At 44.1% G+C, this 22,509-nt stretch overlaps 1 pseudogene; it reads left to right on the top strand.

Annotated features, from left to right (window-relative positions):
* Positions 1–1,105: 1,105 nt before the first annotated feature.
* On the top strand, positions 1,106–19,120 carry LOC137254258 (protein transport protein Sec61 subunit alpha pseudogene; annotated as a pseudogene).
* The last annotated feature ends 3,389 nt before the right edge of the window (positions 19,121–22,509 follow it).

Genomic DNA, 22,509 nt, shown 5'->3' with positions numbered 1-22,509 from the left:
TGTGCTGTCGCTGTCCCTTGTTGGAGCCGTTTCCTCTCGTGCTGCAGAAGTGGTCGAAAAGATTTGGCTGTAGGCGGTATGGTCGGGCGAAGAGACCGCGTCTCCGCTCCGGTTCGGCTGGCATCTCGGTTTCGGGGTGGACGAATAGGTCCAGTCTCCGCATTACGTTTCAAAGCGGCAAAACGACCCATTTTTGACTGGGTCGAGTCATTCTCGAAATGCAGGGGCGAGTGGTCCCTAATTGTATTATTGAGATTTGGGAAATTTTATTAGCGCGCATAAGGGGAAAAACATCTGTCGCTGCATAAAAAAAAATATTCATATGTGCAAGGCCTCTTTCCCCGCACGTTATGTGCCTGGGTCTTTAGTGTCTTATTTTGTGTCACCCGGTAGCGTTTTATTTAGCCACGGGCACACTAGTGCTGCAGAAAAATAAGCATTTACGAGTTCCGGTTCGCACGTTTTGGTACCGAACCGGGTAGAGATTGTAGAATGTGGGCTCTTTTGAGTCGTTGTTATTTGTGTTGTTGGTGCTAAAAACCAACAATTTTCCTGCCCGCCACAAAAGATGTTTGGACAGCAAAATTTTATGCGATATAAAGGAAAAATTTATATTTTATATTTCGCTGTATCTGCCAGAAACAAATTTTGCTGTCTCATCGATACTTCTTAAATATGTTTTTTTTTTTTTTATATAAATAAGCGGAATGACGGTATTCGGCCCCTTATTGATTCCGGTTCGTCTTGTGTGTCCCGAACCATGGCTGTTGACAAGAGGTGTAGGACACCTTACCTAGACCGCGTCCTAAACAATCGGACTTGTTGCGCTTAAGGATCCGAATCCTGATTCCCGTGGATCGCTTCCAACGTGTTCACGGCTGGAGGAAAATGTTGTACGAGTGGCAACCTTTCTTTGTTCATTCAGAAATGTCATTCATTCATGAAATATGGATACACACATATTGAATGAATTTTCATCCGGACGAGTATAACGTGGTTTGGTAAGTATATTGATAAATTCTTATAATATCTTCCTCTTCTACAGCTCTACTAATTTCTTCTTTATTTTTTATTTCGTTTCCGGTATATATAACACTTCTACTTAGTTTGTTGCCAAATCCCGCTTTTCGGTATTATGAGCTCGGACTCAGCTGATCCATTTTATTGGATACGTGTGATTTTGGCTTCGAATCGTGGTACACTTATGGAATTGGGTATGTCACCAATTGTGACATCCGGTTTGATTATGCAACTGCTGGCAGGAGCCAAAATCATTGAAATCGGTGATACGCCTAAAGATCGTGCTTTATTTAATGGTACCCAAAAATTCTTTGGCATGGTTTTAACAATTGGTCAAGCTATCGTCTATGTTCTGACTGGAATGTATGGTGATCCATCGGAAATTGGCGCTGGTGTATGTTTGCTAATTATTATATAACTATTTGCTGCGCTTAATTGTATTACTGCTTGATGAGCTGCTGCAAGAAGGCTATGGCTTAGGTTCCGGTATTTGTTGTTTTATTGCCACAAGCATTTGTGAAACTATTGTGTGGAAAGCATTCTCATCAACTACGGTGACACCTGGCAGAGGCACAGAATTTTAAGATGCTGTAATTGCATTATTCCACTTGATGGCGACACGAACTGACAAAGTACGTGCGTTTCGTGAAGCTTTCTATCGTCAGAATTTGCCAAATTTGATAAATTTATTAGCAACTGTTGTGGTATTTGCTGTCGTCATATACTTCCAAGGCTTCCGAGTAGATTTGCGAATTAAGTCAGGCACGTTATCGTGGCCAATACAGCAGTTATCCCATCAAACTATTCTACACTTCAAACATTCCCATCAGTTTACAATCGGCTTTGGTTTCCAACTTGTATGTGATCTCACAAATGTTGGCTGTAAAATTCCAGGGCAATGTATTGATCTACCCTTGTCGTGGCATATGTTTGTTCCCTCATCTCCTCAGCGGACGTTTTGTATTCGGTCTCTTGTCCTGGCCAGTGGGAATTGTCTTCTTGCAGCCAAGAAGGTCCCTGCCACCACAACGAATTGTTGACCAACTCTGATGCAAGTAGTCATCTGCTTCCTAGATCCGCTGGATTAGATTCCCAGTCCACGTGAAGCCAGTCCTTGCTACCGACCATATCGATGATCTTAGTGATTCGGTGTGCGACGAAGGTTGACCAGGAACAGGGCGGCTTTCTTATCCATGCGAGTACGATGGTTGAATCCGTCCAGAGGTGAACTTTTGCTGGCCCCAAATGAATGTTTCGGAATTTTGATTCCATGATTTCTGCGAGCAGCACGGCGCCGCAAAGTTCTAAACGTGGTAGTGAGATGGTTTCCACCGGGGCTACTCGGGTTTTGGCTAGCAAGAGATTTATGAAAATTTTATCGTCCCTTTTTACGCGCATGTAGATTGCTGCTGCATATGCCTTTTCCGATGCATCGCAAAAACCATGTATTTCGATGTCGTCCTCGGGCGTAAAATTTACCCATCGCGGTATCCTAATGTTATCTATTTCGTTATAGTGTTGGGTGAAATTTTCCCACCGTTCTAAGGTAGTTGGGGAGACAGGTTCGTCCCACCCGATGCCCTCTAACCAGATATGCTGCATTAGTATTTTTGCCACTATGACCATTGGTGCAAGCCAGCCTAAAGGGTCGAAAAGTTTGGCTATAGCGGATAGGATTGCGCGTTTGGTGGTGTTCTCGCCATTCCCTAAAACTCCTGCTGTAAAGTAAAACATGTCTGAGTGCGCGTTCCATCGTATTCCGAGTGCCTTCACCGAGCTAGCCTCTTCAAACGCTAGGAAGTCCTCGCTGAGCAAATCCGTTTTGGGGATGACCTGAAGGATTTCCTCACAATTTGATGTCCACTTGCGCAATGGAAAGCCAGCTGAGTGTAATGCTTCGCGAATCTCGTTTCTTGCTCTGATGGTTGACGCTATTGTATGTCCTCCAGATAAAACGTCGTCGACATACATACTTTCTCGTAATATACCCGATGCTATTGGGTGCGTATTTTCTACATCATCAGCCAATTGTAGAAGTGACCGTATCGCGAGGTAGAGGGCGCAGTTTACACGAAATGTGACAGTCTTTAGTTCGTAAAGACTGATGGGTTCGTTGGGGGATGTTCGATGGACAATTCTTTGAAATTTGGCGTGATTATCGGTCACCTAAATCTGCCTATACATCTTTTCTATGTCGCTATTAAAGACAGAGCGGTACAGTCTCCAACGTAGAATTAAAATGGGCAAGTCCGCTTGGAGTACTGGACCTGGGTGGAGTATGTCGTTTAGACTAGTGCCATTTTCCGTAGGACTTGACGCATTGAAGACGACGCGCACCTTGGTAGTGGTACTTTCCGCCTTTACAACGGCGTGATGCGGCAGGAAATAATTATCCGAATCGTCGGATGGTATATTATCCTTGATTTTTCTCATATGTCCCACTGTTTCGTATTCTGACAACGCCCGAACATACTCTTTCCATAAATCTTGGTTTTTCAGTAATCGTCCCTCATTTCTGAAGAATTGTGAACATGCGCGCTTTAGGGACGGTCCCCGCCTGAATGGTAGCGAAACTGTATACCTCCCATTTTCATCACGTTTTGCCGTTTCCCTAAATAACTGTTCGCAATACCTTTCTTCCTCATTAAGCATTTTATTTTTGGGAACATTTTCTATCTCCCAGAAAGCTTTTAATTGGTTGTCCAATGCAACCTCGTTGTAAAATGACACGATGCTCTTCGTTGGACTCGGTGCTTTAACTCGACCGGTTAGTATCCAACCGAACACTGTCTCTTGGGCCAGAAGTGTATTAAGTACATTCTTTTTCAGACCGCTCATTATAATTTGGGGATATATGTCTCCACCAAGTATGAGGTCTACATCTTCGTTGACGTAGAACCTCTTATCTGCCAGAACCAAGTCTGGGAATGCCTGCATAGTCATCGTGTTGATATGGAAGGATGGCAGATTCCCAGTAAGTTTGGCTAGAATCATAACTGGAGTAGTCAAGCTGAAGCATGGATCCACTGGTGAACGTAATTCGATGGTGGATGCCTCTCTAACTTGAGCAGATACTGCATTGGTGATGCCCGACACTTGGGCATGCATTTTCCTCGCCGGCAAATTGATTCTGCGTTTCAGTCTTTCTGACATGAAAGAACATTCAGACCCTGAATCAATTAATGCCCGCGCGGAGAAGTCGGTACCATTATGGTGAATGAGTACGCGAGCAGTTCCTAATAGCACGCCTGTGCTGGAATTGGCATGACAGGATTTTACATTCTGGTTTGAAGATTGTCGCGCCTGTGCTGATGTGGTTGGGATATTATCCGCATCTTTGAAAGGATTGCGTACAGCCGTGTGCTGGGATGTATCCGCATGCAGGAGCGTGTGGTGAAGAGAGTGGCATTTGGAACAGTTGTAGGCACTGGTGCACTTCGTCACGGTGTGACCTGGGGATAAGCAATTCAGGCAGCCACCTGTGGATTTAATAAATTTAATCCTTTCTACTGGGGTTAACTCGCAGAAGCGTGCTCTCTGGTAACTTGGTTGAGCATAAATAAGTCAGTATTGCATCCCAATTCGACGTGTCAATTTTGTGGCATTTGAGGAACGAAATACAATTATTTATATCATTTTGTAGCTTTTTTATTGAACTGCCACACTCACTTTCTACCTTTTTTAAGTTAAATAAAATTTGTAGTTGTGTGTTAACTAAGATACGTTTGTTCCCGTATCTTTCACACAAGTTTTTCCAGGCCATCTCGAAGCCTTCATTTGTGAGAGGGCATTTTTTAACGATATCTTTTGCTTCGCCCTGCGTTTTGTTGTTGAGATGGAATAACTTTTCACCCCTTTCAAGCTGGAATTGTTTATATATATTACCGTGAAAAGGTCGCGAAAATTTGGCCAAGACAGATAATCCCCTATAAAAACTTCCGTGTCGCAAGCGGGGAGGCGAATTTTATGCCCATGAGGTTCTTGCTCAGGGTTGACGTTCTTTTCATCCTTCTCGTATTTTTCTGCCTCAGCAGATATAGAAGCTGAACATCGCACGTAGATTGCGTATGCTGCCTTTTGCATCTTTCTGATCGCCATAACGTCATCCGCTGACACCTCATCAGATCCCAATAGCGAATCAAACGCAGACTTTACCTTCTTCCACAAGAGCCGCAACTCTTCCTGCTGTCTTGCAAGGGCGTGTTTGCTATGGTCGCTCTCCGGAATAAGGCTGTAATCTTTATCAAACTCTGCGATTGATTCTGCTAAACGGATGTAGGTTTCCATTGTTTTATTTACGTTTATTAACGAGAAAATTTCCGATTAGAAAAATAGAACTCTTCAGATTTAAAATGCCTGCCCAGCCCTAAATAAAAACTATTGAACTTCGAAGTTTATTATTTATTTTGTTTATTGCAGACTAGATAAACTGGGCGGGGTGTTATAGATCTCACCTGTTGTAGGGGTCCTCCTGCTGCAAATACGGTGATTGCGATGATGTGGTGGCGGGGTGGTTGAATGAGATGGCGCTGACAATAAATCTGGCAGATGCTCCTTGGTTCGCGAATGTTGTCCAAAAACTTTCTTCAACCTTTTTTCTCCTGCAATTTACCAATTATTACGGCTTATACCTGTGTAAAAGCCTGATGTTCTTTGTACAAAATTGATTGCAAACTAATTAACAAAGCAGCTGCAGCGGTGGTTTTTTTAAGTCAATTGGAAATTGATTTTACCCCTGTTCGCAACGATAACCCAATTCAATTTCACTTGGAATTTTTACAGCTTATTTAACTAAAAGCTTGAATTATTCTGCAAAATGTGCATATATTTAAACGTTTATGCATCTAAAACGCAGACATGTATGTAAAAGAGCATGGATCGCGATTTTTGTGGTCGTGACTTGGCTGCTTGGTTGTCCCTTTGCTGTTGGTATTTTATGCTTTTACCTTTCTTTCGCTGTAAGTTTCACCGCAGTCGTTTTATATCAAGCAATTTTTATTTAAAACACTTTCAATGCGTAATCGTTAATATTCACAGAATTATATACAATTTCGCACGTAAAAACTATTGTTAAGAACTGTTGGACAAAATTTCAGATATTGTCACAAAGGTGGTGGTTTTCTGACAGGTTGGCGATCATGCATGGGCATCCAGTGGAACGCCGTAACGGATACATTCTCGTATACCGTCAACTCAAATCCGGCATCCACTGCAGCCACGAAGCGGCATATTCTCTCCTCCATAGCAAAACTTTTCGATCCCCCAGGGTGGCTAACGCCAATTATGATCCAAGCAAAAATCTTTATGCAAGAGCTATGGCTAGACGGGACTGACTGGGATGAGCCAGTGAAACCCCTCCGTCTCATCAAGTGGGCGCAGTTCGCCGAAAATCTCCCAACGATCTCGGATATTCAAATATCACGCTGGATAAACTACCACCCCGATAAACCAGTTGAGCTCCTTGGCTTCTGCGACGCCTCGGAAAAGGCTTATTGCGCGACACTTTACGTAAGAAACACCGTAGGAACTCAAGTATTCTCTCACCTTTTAGTCTCTAAAGGGAAAGTGGCCCCCCTAAAAACCACAAGTTTGCCACGACTAGAGTTATGCGGCGCGGTCTTACTAGCCAAGTTAGTCGCAGTTGTCCAATCCCATCTCGGCCTCAATCAGCGAAAGTTAACACTGTGGTCGGACTCCGAAATCGTTTTAGCCTGGCTTGAGAAACCACCTCACTCTTGGAAAACCTATGTCTCCAATCGAACTGCGCAGATCATCGACCTCATCGGCAATTCCACTTGGCGAGATGTACGCAGCAAGGATAATCCCGCAGAAATGGGCCCAGAGGATGCACCCCACTCGAGCTAGCTAGCTCATCGCTATGGTGGAATGGCCCAGAGTGGCTTTCCCGACCCCCCGAGGACTGGCCAACACCAACGGCCAGGAATATTGTACCCCCCCAACTTCGCCGAGTCGAATCACTGCATGCAGCGGAAGAGTCAGAAGACTTATTGGAACGGTTCTCCTCCTATCCCCGCGCCCTACGCGTAACAGCGTACATGTTGAAATTTGTAACTCGGCTGAGAAATGCTGTAGGACGCAATCGTACCCCTAACGATCCCGCCCTCTCTTACGCCGACGTCATGCGCGCGAAAAACCGTCTGCTGAACTTGACTCAGTCGAGATTCTTCGCTTCCGAAAGAGCCACCCTCGAAAATTCAAAACCAATCGGAAAGCGAAGTCCACTACTGGCACTTGACCCCTTCCTGGATACAAACGGGATTCTCCGTGCCAACGGAAGATTAGTAAACGCCGACATGACCTACAATGAGTGCCATCCCATCATTCTCCCCGAAAAGGCTAGATTTACTACCCTTTATATAAGGTTTCTGCACGAGAGCTTCCTTCATGCGGAAGTCCGCCTCCTGCAACAAGCTATGAGGCAGGAATTCTATACCCCCCGACTCAAACCTCAGCTGAAAAAATGTATTTTCCATTGTAAAGTCTGCACCATCCATAAGCGACAAACGCAATCCCAAATAATGGCAGCTTTACCCCTCGAACGATGCACTTTCGCGCCCCCCTTCACTACTACTGGCGTAGAATTCGCCGGCCCGTTCCGAATAAAAGCTTCGATGCTCCGATCTCCAACACTCGTAAAAGGCTATGTGGCCGTTTTCGTTTGCTTCACCACCAAAGCCATCCATTTGGAATTGTGTTCGGATCTCACCAGTAAGGCTTTCCTCGCTGCCTTCGCCCGGTTTGTAGGGCGTCGAGGGTACCCGAAACAAATGATGAGCGACAACGGCACAACATTCATTGGGGCTAAGCGAGCTACCGAAGTAGAGTTCGTCACCTTCCTCAACGAAGTCTCGACAGATATTGTCCAAAAGTATGCGCCACAAGGCATCGATTGGAAATTTATACCTCCCGGCGCACCCCACATGGGCGGATTATGGGAATCTGCCGTCAAAAGCCTTAAAATCCATCTTAAACGGGTCGCCGGAACACACTGCTTCACCTTTGCAGAATTCTCGACTTTATTAATTCGTATCGAGGCCGTTCTCAATTCTCGTCCTATCCCCCGCTTTCTCAGGACCCAGCGGATCTCACCGCCCTCACCGCCCCGAGCCGAACTATGAACACCTCTCTCTAATCAACCGTTGGGACCGGTTGAAAGTTTTACATCACCAATTCAGCAAACGCTGGAAGAATGACTATCTCATGGAGTTACATAAGCGGTATCGATGGCAAACCGCTCAACCTCCCCCTAAAATCGGCAATCTAGTCGTCATTAAGGAAGACAACCTACCCCCTACCGAATGGCGCCTAGGACGCGTGGAAGACACCCATATAGGAAGAGACGGCCATATCCGAGTAGTCAACGTACGCACGCAAAACGGTGTGCTCACCAGGCCTATCACAAAATTGTGTTTCCTGCCACCAGCGGAACTTAATTCAACCTCGTATGGTCCCCTATCATCTCCCGACCTAACTACAGTCCACTAAGATTAAAGATTGACACCATCTCAGAACATAACTGAACCATCCCGTATCTCTCACAATCAGTCTCTAACCTGGCGATTCCTCTCAGACATACCACTAATGTGCATTCATATCCTCTCCTTTCACAGATGGATCGTCAGCGCCCTCCGGTTCCCACACCGCGTCGCTCGCTGGAATCGCGAGTCGTAGTACCCGCAGCCCGACACGTCGCATCACCCCCGCGGTGGCTGATTACCGCAAATGTCGTCTCTGTTTGCAGCATCACGCGCTTTTGGTGTGCCCTCTATTTCAGGCAATGCCCACGCATCAGCGGTTGGTTATAGTCAAGGCACACCAATTCTGTAGCAACTGTTTGGCATTATCGCATCGGACCAACCAATGCACATCTACTGAATGATGCCGGGACTGCGGGGGCTTCCACCACACCATGCAACACGGCGGCACCGGAGGCCGCCAAGCACCCACCGAAGAGGAGTCTCATCCACAACCACGCCGCCGCGTCGCTACACATCACCGTCGTCGTCGTCAACAGCAGCCTGCGAGGTCGCCTCGGCGCACGCCTACCGCGCATCCAACCCCGCGACGCAGCGTCGGGGAGCGTACCATCCGGTGCCCCGCGACCGGCTTGCGCACCGCCACATACAAAACGAAGGTGGGAAAAATCCTGATCCAGGAAGCAGTACGCGCCTTGCAGGAGCTGAAGCACACATTAGGCGCTTAGTGCGCCTAGGCGGCACAGGATGGTTACGCGGTGTAGGCTGTCATCCGTCCCATCTCTCTCCTTTTTTATACGTAGCTCTATGAATTTATATATTTAACCCGTACTTGGTATTATATTCGATTATTGAATTGTATTGTATCGAATATCTATGAATTTATATATAACCCGTATCTTGCATTGTATTCGATTATTGAATTGTATTTTTTATATTGAAGTATCCCTAGAATCAATGCATTGTATCTACCTTTAAAGTTCCCATTGGGTCTCCTCATGGCGTGTGGCAGCCTCCATCGCGCAAAATCCACCAAATTTAATTCGCCGCAAATACAGGTTGGCGATCATGCCATATCGCCATCCTGTATTTGCGGCGAATTAAATTTGGTGGATTTTGCGCGATGGAGGCTGCCACACGCCATGAGAAGACCCAATGGGAACTTTAAAGGTAGATACAATGCATTGATTCTAGGGATACTTCAATATAAAAAATACAATTCAATAATCGAATACAATGCAAGATACGGGTTATATATAAATTCATAGATATTCGATACAATACAATTCAATAATCGAATATAATACCAAGTACGGGTTAAATATATAAATTCATAGAGCTACGTATAAAAAAGGAGAGAGATGGGACGGATGACAGCCTACACCGCGTAACCATCCTGTGCCGCCTAGGCGCACTAAGCGCCTAATGTGTGCTTCAGCTCCTGCAAGGCGCGTACTGCTTCCTGGATCAGGATTTTTCCCACCTTCGTTTTGTATGTGGCGGTGCGCAAGCCGGTCGCGGGGCACCGGATGGTACGCTCCCCGACGCTGCGTCGCGGGGTTGGATGCGCGGTAGGCGTGCGCCGAGGCGACCTCGCAGGCTGCTGTTGACGACGACGACGGTGATGTGTAGCAACGCGACGGCGTGGTTGTGGATGAGACTCCTCTTCGGTGGGTGCTTGGCGGCCTCCGGTGCCGCCGTGTTGCATGGTGTGGTGGAAGCCCCGCAGTCCCGGCATCATTCAGTAGATGTGCATTGGTTGGTCCGATGCGATAATGCCAAACAGTTGCTACAGAATTGGTGTGCCTTGACTATAACCAACCGCTGATGCGTGGGCATTGCCTGAAAGAGAGGGCACACCAAAAGCGCGTGATGCTGCAAACAGAGACGACATTTGCGGTAATCAGCCTCCGCGGGGGTGATGCGACGTGTCGGGCTGCGGGTACTACGACTCGCGATTCCAGCGAGCGACGCGGTGTGGGAACCGGAGGGCGCTGACGATCCATCTGTGAAAGGAGAGGATATGAATGCACATTAGTGGTATGTCTGAGAGGAATCGCCAGGTTAGAGACTGATTGTGAGAGATACGGGATGGTTCAGTTATGTTCTGAGATGGTGTCAATCTTTAATCTTAGTGGACTGTAGTTAGGTCGGGAGATGATAGGGGACCATACGAGGTTGAATTAGGTTCCGCTGGTGGCAGGAAACACAATTTTGTGATAGGCCTGGTGAGCACACCGTTTTGCGTGCGTACGTTGACTACTCGGATATGGCCGTCTCTTCCTATATGGGTGTCTTCCACGCGTCCTAGGCGCCATTCGGTAGGGGGTAGGTTGTCTTCCTTAATGACGACTAGATTGCCGATTTTAGGGGGAGGTTGAGCGGTTTGCCATCGATACCGCTTATGTAACTCCATGAGATAGTCATTCTTCCAGCGTTTGCTGAATTGGTGATGTAAAACTTTCAACCGGTCCCAACGGTTGATTAGAGAGAGGTGTTCATAGTTCGGCTCGGGGCGGTGAGGGCGGTGAGATCCGCTGGGTCCTGAGAAAGCGGGGGATAGGACGAGAATTGAGAACGGCCTCGATACGAATTAATAGAGTCGAGAATTCTGCAAAGGTGAAGCAGTGTGTTCCGGCGACCCGTTTAAGATGGATTTTAAGGCTTTTGACGGCAGATTCCCATAATCCGCCCATGTGGGGTGCGCCGGGAGGTATAAATTTCCAATCGATGCCTTGTGGCGCATACTTTTGGACAATATCTGTCGAGACTTCGTTGAGGAAGGTGACGAACTCTACTTCGGTAGCTCGCTTAGCCCCAATGAATGTTGTGCCGTTGTCGCTCATCATTTGTTTCGGGTACCCTCGACGCCCTACAAACCGGGCGAAGGCAGCGAGGAAAGCCTTACTGGTGAGATCCGAACACAATTCCAAATGGATGGCTTTGGTGGTGAAGCAAACGAAAACGGCCACATAGCCTTTTACGAGTGTTGGAGATCGGAGCATCGAAGCTTTTATTCGGAACGGGCCGGCGAATTCTACGCCAGTAGTAGTGAAGGGGGGCGCGAAAGTGCATCGTTCGGGGGGTAAAGCTGCCATTATTTGGGATTGCGTTTGTCGCTTATGGATGGTGCAGACTTTACAATGGAAAATACATTTTTTCAGCTGAGGTTTGAGTCGGGGGGTATAGAATTCCTGCCTCATAGCTTGTTGCAGGAGGCGGACTTCCGCATGAAGGAAGCTCTCGTGCAGAAACCTTATATAAAGGGTAGTAAATCTAGCCTTTTCGGGGAGAATGATGGGATGGCACTCATTGTAGGTCATGTCGGCGTTTACTAATCTTCCGTTGGCACGGAGAATCCCGTTTGTATCCAGGAAGGGGTCAAGTGCCAGTAGTGGACTTCGCTTTCCGATTGGTTTTGAATTTTCGAGGGAGGCTCTTTCGGAAGCGAAGAATCTCGACTGAGTCAAGTTCAGCAGACGGTTTTTCGCGCGCATGACGTCGGCGTAAGAGAGGGCGGGATCGTTAGGGGTACGATTGCGTCCTACAGCATTTCTCAGCCGAGTTACAAATTTCAACATGTACGCTGTTACGCGTAGGGCGCGGGGATAGGAGGAGAACCGTTCCAATAAGTCTTCTGACTCTTCCGCTGCATGCAGTGATTCGACTCGGCGAAGTTGGGGGGGTACAATATTCCTGGCCGTTGGTGTTAGCCAGTCCTCGGGGGGTCGGGAAAGCCACTCTGGGCCATTCCACCATAGCGATGAGCTAGCTAGCTCGAGTGGGGTGCATCCTCTGGTGCCCATTTCTGCGGGATTATCCTTGCTGCGTACATCTCGCCAAGTGGAATTGCCGATGAGGTCGATGATCTGCGCAGTTCGATTGGAGACATAGGTTTTCCAGGAGTGAGGTGGTTTCTCAAGCCAGGCTAAAACGATTTCGGAGTCCGACCACAGTGTTAACTTTCGCTGATTGAGGCCGAGATGGGATTGGACAACTGCGACTAACTTGGCTAGTAAGACCGCGCCGCATAACTCTAGTCGTGGCAAACTTGTGGTTTTTAGGGGGGCCACTTTCCCTTTAGAGACTAAAAGGTGAGAGAATACTTGAGTTCCTACGGTGGTTCTTACGTAAAGTGTCGCGCAATAAGCCTTTTCCGAGGCGTCGCAGAAGCCATGGAGCTCAACTGGTTTATCGGGGTGGTAGTTTATCCAGCGTGATATTTGAATATCCGAGATCGTTGGGAGATTTTCGGCGAACTGCGCCCACTTGATGAGACGGAGGGGTTTCACTGGCTCATCCCAGTCAGTCCCGTCTAGCCATAGCTGTTGCATAAAGATTTTTGCTTGGATCATAATTGGCGTTAGCCACCCTGCGGGATCGAAAAGTTTTGCTATGGAGGAGAGAATATGCCGCTTCGTGGCTGCAGTGGATGCCGGATTTGAGTCGACGGTATACGAGAATGTATCCGTTACGGCGTTCCACTGGATGCCCAGGGTCTTGGCGGTGCTAGTTTTTCGAACTCGAGAAAGTTTGTTTCCAGCAGATCAGTTTTTGATATTTTTTGGAGGATGTCGGGATGGTTTGCCGTGATCTTTTTTAGGGGAAAGCCGGCTGAATTGAGAGCGTCTATAGTCTCTGTTAGGGATTGCTCGGCTGATTGGAGATCATGACTGCCAGATAAAATATCATCAACATACGTCTCGGATTTCAGTATTGGGGCTGCGCGTGGATGGAAATCGGAATATTATCCGTTGGTAGTCTCGGTCATCGGGGTGCAAGAGAATTTGGCGGTACATTTTCTTGACGTCGCCATTAAACACATATTTATATGTTCGCCACTTCAGCAACATAAGTCGGAGATCGGGTTGGAGGGTTGGTCCGGTACATAAAACATCGTTGAGGGAGTGACCGGAACCCGACTTTTTGGAGGCGTTGAACACAACTCTGACTTTTGTTGTCTTTTTGTCTGGCCTTACGACTGCATGGTGAGGGAGATAGAATGAGCAGTATTTACCCAGGGATTTTATTTCATTGGGACTGCATTCTTCCATGTGGCCTAGGGACAGATATTCCTCGAGTACCTGGTCGTATTGCTGCTTGAGATCGCCCTTTTTTGCGAGAGTACGTTCCATGCCATGGAACTAACGTAGGGCTGCAGTACGGGACTGACCTAGGTCGATATCGTTCGGGAATGTTGGTTTAAAGGGGAGCCGAACCATATATCGACCGTCATCCATGCGAGTGGTTGTGCTTTGATAAAAGTCTTCGCACATTTTATCTTCTGGGGTTTCCATTCGCGTTCTGGGTATTTCTTCGATTTCCCAGAATTGCCTTAGCTGTTCATTCAGCTGAACATTCGTCATTTCCCACGCTTGAGAGGAGTGTGATCCGACCTTTTCGGGGGTTTGACCACTTATTATCCAGCCAAATATCGTGTTTTGTGCTAGCAGTGTGGGCGAGATCTTTTCTATGCCATTTAACATTATTTGTGGGATAAGGTCACTGCCTAATACCAGATCAATTTGGGAGGGGTTCTGAGTGTTCTGGTCTGCTAGCTTGAGATGGGACCATTTACGCATTTGGTCGTTATTTAGCCTGAGTGTTGGGAGTTGCCTAGTGAGCCGAGGTAGCACTATTGCCTGGGCCTTTATTTTCACCTTGTGATCATTTGAGACTAGGGTCAGTGAGCATAGCTTGTTGGAGGTTTGTACTACTCCGCCTCCCATTCCCGATATTTCAAATAGGGAGTGGGTATATTGGAGGCCTAGCTTCATTTGAGCTTTCGACGAGATGAAGCTACGTTCTGACCCTTGATCCACTAAGGCTCTGAGCCTGAAGCAGTCCCCTCGGTGGTCTATGGACACTATCGCTGTGGGGAGAATAATCTTGCTATCGTTTTCTGTATGCAACGATTTGATGCGGGCAGCGTTTGAGGTGGTGGGAAGTTCCTCGTTGGGATCTGGGTTGGTAACGTCCTGACTAGTTGCCACCTGGGCTGCCGCTCTTCGAGGGCCATTGGTTTGGTGTGATATTCCGGTATCGTGGAGGGTGGAGTTGTGGCGACCTTGGCAGTAGATACACGTTCTTGTGCTTGTGCAATCTTTTACGAGGTGGGTTTGGGACAGGCAGTTTTCGCAGAGATTGCTTTCTCTCACGAATTTTTTCCGTTCAGGGATTGCCAGCTTTTTGTAATGCAAGCAGCTTTGTAGCGTGTGGGAGTTCTGCTTGCACTTTCTGCAGGCGTATACTTTTTGATGCTCGGCCACATGAGCATTTGTGCGATTTTAAGAATAGTTGTTGTTCTGCGGGGGGTTGCGGTTTTGGTTAGGGGTTTGAGCCTGCCTGAACTGGGGATTGGTTTGACTTGAGGGAGGCTTTGAGAAATTAGTGGAGGGTGGATTATATCGGGATTTGGCTGGTCGCCATTTATCCACCCTTTCCACTATCTCGTAGCGAGTAGTCAGAAACTGTTCCATTTGGGCCCAGTTGGGTAGGTATCGTCTGGAGCTTAAAGATTGCTCCCAAAGCGCAACTGTATTTTCCGGTATTTTTGAGGTTACCAGATATATTAAGATGGGGTCCCAACTGTCTGTCGATACTTGTTGGGTTGCTAATATCTGGAGACAGTTATTAACGGAGGATTGCAATCGCTGGATGTCTTCGCTGTTTTCAGTCGGAATGGGCTTGAGGTTCATGAGGACTTTTATTTGATTGTCGACCAGGACTCTTTTATTTTCATAACGGGATTTAAGAGCTTCCCAAGCCAGAGCAAAGTTGTCATCACTCAGTGGAAATTGCTTTACTATCTGGCCGGCTTTTCCTTGGGTTTTGTACCCGAGGTGGTACAGTTTTTGGGCGCTCGATAGTATGGGGTGGTTGATATAGACCGCCGTGAACATGTCACGGAAGGACGGCCATTGATCATAACTCTCGTAAAAGACTTCGGTGTCACAGGCGGGTACTTTGAGGTGCATCCCGGAATTTTCTTGGGGAGTGGTAGTTGTAGCGGGGACGGGATTGCTTAGTACCCTTAGCTGGAGCTGATCGCCTATTCTTGCCTTTGTGTCTTCGTATGCTATAAGGCAGGCGCGGTATTTATTGAAGGCTGAGGCCTTAAAGTCGTCGGAAAGTTCGTTGTCATCTGACTCTACGACGGCGTCATATGCGCTTTGTACCCGTTCCCAGAACACATCGATATTTTTATCTATTATTTTTAGGGATGCCTCGGTGTTATCTTGGATCTCGGTTATGCCGAACCGAGCGCAGTAATCCGAAAAGATATCCGTTTCGGATATAAATTTATTTTCGACCACGGTAGTCATTCTAAAGAGGGACTTGCTTAATTTTATTTTAGCAATTTTTGTTATTTTGGGACTGCCTGGTGTTTATTTATGAGGGAATACCAAAGGCAGAAGCTTTCCTATCGGTCAAGAGTGGGTAGGTTAGGACCAGTTAGACTCAATTGGGAATAGTCTGGGACCAGTTGGGCAGATTTTACTGCTGGGTAATTTAAACTATGAAAATGTGGCCGAATTTGCTGCTGGGTATCCCGAGTAATAGTGCTGTAGGGATATGTATTTATATTATACCGCAAGGGACAAAGTTAACTTTGTAAAAGTATTAGTGGGAATGTATATATATATATATATAACTTTATTTTTGGCGGGAAAATATTACTCTTGGCGCGAAAAGGCTTACATTTGGCGGGAAAAGATTATTTGGCGGGAGCCGCCAAATTTTCCGGGGGAATATGCTTAATATAAGTACGTGTTTGTATATTGTTGAGAGGCTGGTTTCGTCAATGGCGACGAAGGACCATTAGATAAACTGGGCGGGGTGTTATAGAACTCACCTGTTGTAGGGGTCCTCCTGCTGCAAATACGGTGATTGCGATGATGTGGTGGCGAGGTGGTTGAATGAGATGGCGCTGACAATAAATCTGGCAGATGCTCCTTGGTTCGCGAATGTTGTGCAAAAACTTTCTTCAACCTTTTTTCTCCTGCAATTTACCAATTATTACGGCTTATACCTGTGTAAAAGCCTGATGTTCTTTGTACAAAATTGATTGCAAACTAATTAACACAGCAGCTGCAGCGGTGGTTTTTTTAAGTCAGTTGGAAATTGATTTTACCCCTGTTCGCAACGATAACCCAATTCAATTTCACTTGGAATTTTTACAGCTTATTTAACTAAAAGCTTGAATTATGCTGCGAAATGTGCATATATTTAAACGTTTATGCATCTAAAACGCAGACATATATGTAAAAGAGCATGGATCGCGATTTTTGTGGTCGTGACTTGGCTGCTTGGTTGTCCCTTTGCTGTTGGTATTTTATGCTTTTACCTTTCTTTCGCTGTAAGTTTCACCGCAGTCGTTTTATATCAAGCAATTTTTATTTAAAACACTTTCAATGCGTAATCGTTAATATTCACAGAATTATATACAATTTCGCACGTAAAAACTATTGTTAAGAACTGTTGAACAAAATTTCAGATATTGTCACAAAGGTGGTGGTTTTCTGACAGGTTGGAGATCATGCCATATCGCCATCCTGTATTTGCGGCGAATTAAATTTGGTGGATTTTGCGCGATGGAGGCTGCCACACGCCATGAGGAGACCCAATGGGAACTTTAAAGGTAGATACAATGCATTGATTCTAGGGATACTTCAATATAAAAAATACAATTCAATAATCGAATACAATACCAAGTACGGGTTAAATATATAAATTCATAGAGCTACGTATAAAAAAGGAGAGAGATGGGACGGATGACAGCCTACACCGCGTAACCACAGACTTTTTGTCTTGGTAGCGACAACAACAGAGGTTTATTTTTCAACTTTTTGTCACAACAGCGACAACAAAAAAGGGTTTATTTTTGGACTTTTCGGTCTCAGTAGCAACAACAAAAGGGGGGACCACTCGCCACGTCCACAGATAAATGAGTGTATTGTGAACAAATGAAAAAGTGCGTGCGATATTGCTAATGAAAATCGAAAATAACCGGAAAAAGGTGAAGAAAGAAATAAATTTTTTACAAGAAGTGAGCGCCTGAATTAATTTAATTGAAATTAATGTGTTTGGGATGTGCAAAAAAACAACAACAACAAACTTATTCGGTATCGTGCGGAAAGTGAGGTTAGGTTAACCTCTTCCTTGTGTTGTGTCAGGAAAACCTTACCACTGGTTGGGGGATAGACCAGATAATCACAAGGATCGAAATAAAATTAATAAACCAAGTGATTTAATTTTTGAAATTGGAAAGAAAAAAAATGGTGCTCACTAAATAACTTCACTTTTGCACTTCTTTTTTGATTTTAATTTTTTCGCGCACTACACGGGTCCTTTTTTTATTTATTTTGCAAAAAAAACAACACTCAAAAAAAAAAAATATAACACTTACTTCTTATTATTTGTTTTGCTGTGGATCTGGTGGTTCTGCTAAAATGTGCTGTAGCAATCCTTTAACAAAAAATTTGTAGGCAGATATGCTGTGGCTCTGGTCACTTGTGTATAATATAATCCCACTTTTCTCGTTGTTTGGCTGCTGCGGCAAATCCTTTTATAATCTTTGGGAACAATTTTTCTGATAATCAAAATATGCTGTGCAGGTTGATATGTGGACTGTATATATATAAAAAAGGTGCTTTCAGTTCCTGGTGAGGAGGACCAATGTTCGGCCTGAGTGCATCGGAAACCGGAAATGGGAATGGCGCACACGGGTCGATCTCGGGTTGATGGGTGTCTCGAAATGAAATAAAGAAACACAAGAAGATTTGCCTCGTTATAAAATATTATTTAATTAGAAGTAAAAGGAAAATATACAATTGGTATAATGTTACCTTAATGTCGCAAAAATGATAATGGTGATCCTGGGCGTTGTGAACTGCTTGGCGGTCGATCATAAAAGAGGCCGGTTATCCCGTTGAGGACAACCGCTAAGCCGAGAAAAAGTCCTCTGTTGTTAAGGAGGGGAAAGGCCACACATACAGCCACCCCCACATATACGTGCATGGGTGCTGACAACCTGCACACACACGTGCATGTGTATGAAACGCATGCATGTGCATGCATGCACACAAATGTAGGCGTGAGTGTGGGTGGCTGGAAATATTATTAAAACATTAGGGAGGGGCGCCGTCAATCAGGTAAAAGTTAGGCATTGGGCCTAAACACAAGTCTTCTTCTTTCAAATGGCGTTGAGTTTGCTCAAATATTTTTTCGCTGAGATATCGTATTTTGAAATTTTGTGGTGTGGTAGCGGTGGTTTCTAGGGGTTAGACACTTAGGTTAGAATATCTCGAAAAGCAAAACTGATAGAGAAATTTTGAGGCCAGATTTCGATTCATAGCTTCAAATTCCTTCGAAAATATATAGCCCGGTTTCTGGGTCTGAGATGCTGTCGGCCTCTGTTATCATTGTGTTTTTTAGGGTTAGATAAGGACTTTAAAGAGTCTTTTAATTAATTTGTAAATATATATCAGGTGAGCTCGAATCATAGCGCTGAGCCTGCTGATATTGCAGCACAATCGGATTCTGATTCTGCAGAAGTTGCAGTGTATCCTTCGACTTCATTACGCATGGTATCCATACATTAACTTTTGGTAACGTGGGGATTTGCGCTTTATCCACCACCTCGAACTTCGTGTTCGTGCCTTGGCTTTGGAGGTTTCGAACGACTTCCTCCAGCAACAGCAAGCTCGCGGACGCTATCATCTTCACACCAAGGCCTTACGTGGTTGTTCCCGTATCATCTTAAGCATTAAGTAAATAAGCTCCCTTTCTACAGATCTCCACCTTTCAGTAGTCATCTGTCCGAAAGGATTCCTACGATCAACCAGCGCCAAAGTCAGTGACTACCTTGCCACATCATTCATCTTCTCGGGAAAAGCCGGAGTCTTAGCTTTTTCTCACCTTGGCTTATCTCCTACTTCCCTAGTTTGCACTTCGCCACTTTTGATGTCCTTCCTCTGACTTGCAGCTTTCGAGGTAGTTACTATCTCGCTCTTGTCTATGCGGCTTCCCTGCTTCGCGGCTCTGGGACGGGGCCTTTCAAATTTTTCGCCTTCCGCCGAACGTTGCCTCTTCATTCTGCCATTCCACTTCTTCCTACTCGTACTGGTTGCAGTTCCGAGAGTTTCTCGCAGCAAACCTTTTGAACTGCCTTCGACCTACTTCTACTGCCTCATGAGCTTCGCGGCTCTGGGACGGGGTCCTTTCAAATTTTTCGCCTTCCGCCGAACGTTGCCTCTTCATTCTTCCATTCCACTTCTTCCTACTCGTAGTGGTTGCAGTTCCGAGAGTTTCTCGCAGCAAACCTTTTGAACTGCTTTCGACCTACTTCTACTGCCTCATGAGCCCATTCCAACTGCTCGATCTCCGCTTCTGTTGGGTCGACCACTGCTCTCAGGGGGCAATTCTTAGTGCTGATCCGTAATGCGACAGGACTCACTTACTTCCTCTGCCCAGTACCCTTCTCCACTCTTCTACACCGTTTTCAGTTGTATGCTTTTCCAACACGGAGTTCATTGAATCAGCACTACTCTCGCTCCCCGGGTCCAACGCATCGCTTAATGCTTTTTTGTCGTTTTTGGCTTGTGACTCATTTTATTATAAAAATTTAAAATTTCTAAATTATTTATTTATAAATTTTATTTAATTTTTATAGATTATTAAATTTAATTTTTTATATACTGTATGTGTTATTTATTATTTTTATATATTAATTTTTCATAATTTAAAATTAAATTATTTTATTTTATTAAATAAAGAAATTTTAAATTTTTTGTACTTGAGCCTCAAAAAACGAAATTACTTTTGGTATTTTTTTTTTTGTTGAGGAATTGAAATGTAATCAATTCCTTTGCTGTGGAGGAAAGGAATTGATTACTTTTTTCAATTACTGAGGAATGTAATGGGTAATGTAATGGAATTGAATTTACCCAGCTCTGCTTAGGATAAACCATTAGTTTACTGAGTAGAATTGGCAAAGTTTAAAATCATGCATTTTTATACTGTTGATTTGCTTGTTAGCAAGCAACACGCAAAGATTATTTATTCGAATTTTTTCAATGCGCACAAGGGAAAACTATTATATTTTGACCAACCCTTTTGGTCAAATACAATGTATTTTATTGTATAAACCTTTTTTATTTACACATATTTCTTCCCTAAGAGATATTAATTTTTTTTGCATAAAAATATAGACAAATTAAACGAAGCGAAGAAAAATGCCTTGTTTAAAGAATTTATTGAAAGAGTGCCTTTATCTCTGAGAACTCTGGTGTTTCGTACGGATCAGTTAGGCATGATCATTAAATCGAAAATATTTTTCATGATTGCAAATTTTTTTAGTACGGACGTTACCGATGTTTCCCAACTAGCGATTTGTATTCTTATAGCTAAATTTTGTACTTCTATCACTAAATTTGAGATTTTCCTTTAGAGACCATTTTTGTGACTTGGTATCATATTGGTATTCTATAAGGCCAAATCACAAGAAATTCACCAATGATATGTTGTGAGAACATACTGAGACAGTCAGCGGTTTGCATCTTCCATTGGAGATGACAACAAAATGATTTTTTATCGATTTCATATGAAAATAGGTTTTCAAACACATGTAATAAAGAAAATTATTTATTTAAAACTTGAAGAATATTATTTGTAACAAGCATGTACACACACACGTTTGAAATGTGTGTTTAAAAAATGTGTGCCAAAAACAATTGAACGAATACCATGGGGCCAGAAAACGAGTAATCGATAACAGCCGCTTTGCATCACTATTCGCATTGTATCATTGTATAAAATTGGCGGTAAAAAATGGCTGGAAATGGTTAGTGTAAACAAATGCAAAGCGTTTATATTTTGTTAATTTTAATGCATATAAATAATATAAATTCTTTTAAGGGTATATATAAACAGTATCGCACAAGCAAAGAGCAAATAGACTGCTATTTGTCGTTTTTGCAAAGCCACACCTGAATAAAACAAAATAAAAATGACCCGACGAATTCTAGAAGAATGGAGGAGTTGTGGGCGGAATTGGCGGAGCACCTTAACGCCCTAAGAGGACCGACGCGGACTCCTGCGAAATGGAAAAATGTAAGTTGCTATATAATTATGAAATAGTGACAAATGAAATGAGCATATGAATGTCTTGTCGCTAATTGTATAAACGTTGAGAGGGGTATCAAAAGAAGCGTTTTGACTTCGATATTATTAATCAAAAAGCGGAAGTAATTTTTTGTCTCAGTGAAGAGTTATTGGCAAAAAAATTGATTCCAAACACCCTTATGTGTGATGGCACCAACAAGAAATTGACACAAAATTGGAATTGACAGAAAATTGTCAACTTCGATTGCAAATATCTCTAGACAGAAATAAACATATTAATCTTCGCTTTCGGACTATTGACATCGAGGGCAAAACGAATATTTTGATACCTTTTCCTATGTTTAATAATAGTCACTTATTGTTTTTATTGTTTTATTGTTGTCCAGGTCCCGAAGATGGCCTCAGACTGAGGCCGAAATATCGACCAAATAAAATTTGAATATAAAACTTAACAAAGTTTTTCTTTCAAAATATTGGCCTAAAGCTCAACAAAAACTCAACAGGTTATTACATCAAAATGCTATTAATATAATATTTATCACAAATTGAATTGAAATGTTTAAACTTTAAAGCTATGAATAATAAAACTGTTTTTAAAATCATTTAGTTTTGTTTTTCTATTTCATTGAAAGTATACAAATTTAAAAGCTATACCAAAGTTATTACATCTAACATTCTTTTTTAAATCTATTCTTATAAACCACCTAGTGGGGAAGTGGGTATTGCATTACATTTTTCATCAATGAAGAGAAGCATGAAGCAGTCATCAATGAAAATATCTTTGAAAAAGCAAGCGAATGTATAAAATGTAATGTATTTTGTAAGGTTTAATATGTCATATACATTACTTTCCTGTGACATCGCTGTA

The sequence above is a fragment of the Eurosta solidaginis genome, chromosome 5 (genome assembly GCF_040869045.1).
Source record: "Eurosta solidaginis isolate ZX-2024a chromosome 5, ASM4086904v1, whole genome shotgun sequence".
Classification (NCBI taxonomy): Eukaryota; Metazoa; Arthropoda; class Insecta; order Diptera; family Tephritidae; genus Eurosta; species Eurosta solidaginis.
Note: the sequence above shows the minus strand (reverse complement) of the source record. Positions and strands in the feature narration are given on the sequence as shown.